Here is a 3,913-nt window from a genome sequence, read left to right as displayed (position 1 = left end):
GTTCTTTGCAACTTGATCCATTATTTTTACAGTTCTGTCTGTCCACACTTGTAGCATTCTTAAGCGGAGAGTTTTTGAAATAAATTTTTAAAAGTAACGCAGGTCAGCAATTTAAGTTAACTACAAAAATTGTTTCCGGATTTACGAAATAAATTATGCCCGCAGTTTAAAAATCATTGTAGGAATCTCTTCTAATGTCTAGTATGCTTAAATCTGTTGCCTCAAAAGTTCCATACATTCTAATGCCCTATTATAACTAGGTGATAAAAGTAGGACTAGTTATGTATTCAGTTATTGAAGAGTAATTCCAGAATTATGTCAAATAGTTCGTCAAATGAAAATTCGAATCAATCAAAATCTCATTGAAAGCTTAGAATGTTCAAATTTCAAGTGGAGCTCTAAGCACTTAATTAACAAAGAACCAACTATTTCTTAAAACAGCATTTTTTACAAAAGGGTAAAATTCATTTCACTGGTTTAGCATTAACCACTGTTACAAGTTTAACTAATGGCAATTCGAATATTTAAAATATATCGGCCATGTTTATTAGCTTACAGATTTGTTTATTGAAAAACGTAGTTAATTATCCGTTCTTCAACTATTAATTTTGATCCATTCGAACGATAGATTAAGGAATTAAAACAATTTCAAAACTTGCTGTCAAGCAAAGTCTTTTACAGTGTATTTCTGCAACACCAGTTTAAAACCAGTACTGATTAAATTAGATTTAGTAACAAGTAAAAACCATGGAAAGATATTTGATCGAAATATCGCCATTGTGAGCCGTGGTGGCTCAAGGGATAGTTACTCTCTAATGAGGTGAACCGGGTTCGAATCCCAGCGATGGCTGCTTGATACGAATTCTTAAGCCGGCATACACCGACCCTAGTACAGGCGTACGATATTCTCAGCGGTAGACGCATCATGGGCAATAGTCCCCTTGCCGTCAGGCTAACCGTGAGAAGTTTTCGTGGTTTTCCTCTCCATATAACTATCTCCATATAACTATCTCCATGTGTCTAACAGAAAGTCCTCCCCGAAGGCAAAAAATTCACCCAATACTTGATCTAGGAGTTTCCTTGTCTTCTGGATTGGGTTCAAAATGACAAGGCCACATAATTGAACAGGCGATGTCGTGAACTCAAAAATTGGGTCAACAACGATTGTAATGCATCCCAAGAAACAAAATCTAAGATACTTGCACGATTAAAAACTTCCCTCGCTTCAAACATTCGTAAAAAAGGAAATATTATTCCTTCCTAATATTTCCCTTTACTGTATTTTGAAGCGAACGAAGTAGTAACAATCTACAGTTATAGGTTTTGCAAATTATAGCAACAAAAAAATAGTTGCTAAGCTATTGCTTTTTATTAATAGTTGCTTTTTATTAAATGTTTTATTCTACTATTACTATTATAATATTGATAAAGTTGGTACTAAAAACTTATTTTCTGGCAAAAAATTAAGACAAACATTCGCTAGAATATGAAGCTCTTTGAATAGAAGTAAACATTGAGCTGAGACACTTTTAGATTTCTTTAATTCGTCATTTAAAATGCAAATAATAATGTGTGTAAAATTTTAAAATAAATTTTCCAGCTTATAAAAATGTAAATAGAGAGATTGGTGAGCATCATTCAAAAGAATAAACAACTAATTGATATTTGTTCGAAAAAAGCAAACGATTTTAAATCAAATCACAGCTGCAGTTATTTTTTGATCGTCAGCCATTTTTTTTCCAAAGAGTGGCTCAAATGAAGGAAGTAGATGCTATCACTTAAAATTGAACTATAATCGTCCGTAAAAGAAATGTTACAAGTTTAAAATTCATTGATTTGAGTTGAATCCGTTGAAATCGATTCTATTAGCTTTTGCTTCATAGAAGCTTCGTTCTATTACAATAAATGTTATTTCTTTGCTGTTGATTTTTGATGATATTTAGTATTTTAGTTGCAACCTATTATTTGCAGAAAAAGTGCGAACAACTGGGTACTGTATTTTAAAAATGGTAGCCTCTTTTGACATAGTTCGTTTGAATATATATAAGCGAAGAACTCATATGATAATGGTAGAAACGATGTCACTAAAAATTGAATATTTCAAAAAATGTATCACTTTTGTTGAATATTGTATTTAAACTCGAATAAGGGGTATTATCCTTTTATGGTATGGTTAATAACAATTGTGTTCCTAGTCTTAAGAAGATTCGAGCTTTCGTAATGGTTATTTCGAACACAGAAAGTGATTTCGTAAATTCCGTTTTGTTCCAAGACGCAACAAAAAGAGAAAAATCATGTGAAAAACGTGAGTTTGTTTCCTTGCATATAAGTTTTTATATAAAGGGAATAAATTTAAAAAATAAATAAGTTGAAGAAGTTATTGTTATAATATTTGATGATTAAAGAAAATTGATATGTTTTCAGTTATTTCTTTTAAGTCTATTTAATTTCTTTGTTAAAAGGTTCTTTCGTTTTCTAATACTTGTTGGGAGTTTTGTTATCAATTGNAGTTATTGTTATAATATTTGATTGTTTTGTTATCAATTGTTATTTTTACTTTGATCACATTATTTTAGGGTTCATTTTTTTAATGCATCCCAACCAATTTTATACCACTATTCATTTTAATTATTGGTACCACTATTTTTTATAGACTTAATTTTCTAATTTAGATGTATTGATTTTGTGAAGTCATTAATCTTTTGCACATTTTTTTTAAAAAAATTTTAGGCTTTTTTTTTTAATAAATATATAAATATTTGAACAGTTCAGAAATTAAAATATTTTAAGTTTATTTTATTTCAAAATCTTGGTTTTTTAATAACAAATGTATATTTCCAAAATGGGCCGGAATAGCCTGCTCGGTAGGGCGCTGGGCCCATGTCGGAGAGTTCGTGGGTTCGAACCCCGACGGCCGAAGACTCCCCGTGTAGTAAAGGGGGACTGATGCACGTTAAATCCATCGCTTCAAAAAAGTCCTCCATGTTCCCATTACAAATCAATACCTCTGGGGGTACTGGATTGGAGATTGATCGTTCTCTGATTTAGGTCAAAATTACGATCTGCGAATGAATGAATAGCTGTAGGAATGGGTCCGCCCTATAAAACGGGCTGTGACAGGTGTGTGGCTGAATACGAATTCTTGGTCATAGGATGGCTCCACTAAAAAAAAACAAGAAATGCACACGCTGCCTTAAATTTGCTCGGTTTCACCAAGCAGGCTTTCCCGTGTGGCAAGTAGCATTAGAAACAACAACAACAATACTTCCAAAATTATTTTAAGGGTTCAATTTCCAATGGGATACCTGCAAGAGATGTAGTAAGGGTATCTCGATCCTGATTGGGTTGTTGAAACTTAACATTTGTTTACGTTAGAAACTTTTCTTTCCATTCTACTTTGAGTAAGCCAAGCCTCTCAAGTACCAATAATCTTGAGTAACGCAGCCTATATTCTTTCACACAGTTTCCAATTCTACCACTATATATTTAACGCAAGGACATCCGCGAATTCACGTCGAACATAAACAAACTTATTATGCATCAAAATGACCAGGTGCACAAAACAAAACTATATCACGCGTAACAATAAAATACATAAACAAATAATAAATCTAAGAAAGAATTATATTTCAACAAATGCTATGTTTTACACGGCTCCGTATTTAATTTACATAACTTTCATTAACATTTTAAGTTATGTAAAGATACTTGATATTGCTGATAAAGATTAGTTGCTGCTGAAGTCATGGGTCACATGCGTGCGCATAGGCTGTCTTCTTTTTGGAGTGCAAGTACCGCGTTAGTATATTTGAGGTCCATTCAACGTTAAAATTGAATCTTAGTACGTAAAAATACGGTCTTTAGATCAAAAGTTAATGAGGGTGCTGTTTTTTCTTTAAAAAAATAGTTAAAT

Source organism: Parasteatoda tepidariorum, chromosome 7 (assembly GCF_043381705.1).
Source record: "Parasteatoda tepidariorum isolate YZ-2023 chromosome 7, CAS_Ptep_4.0, whole genome shotgun sequence".
Lineage (NCBI taxonomy): Eukaryota > Metazoa > Arthropoda > Arachnida > Araneae > Theridiidae > Parasteatoda > Parasteatoda tepidariorum.
Note: the sequence above shows the minus strand (reverse complement) of the source record.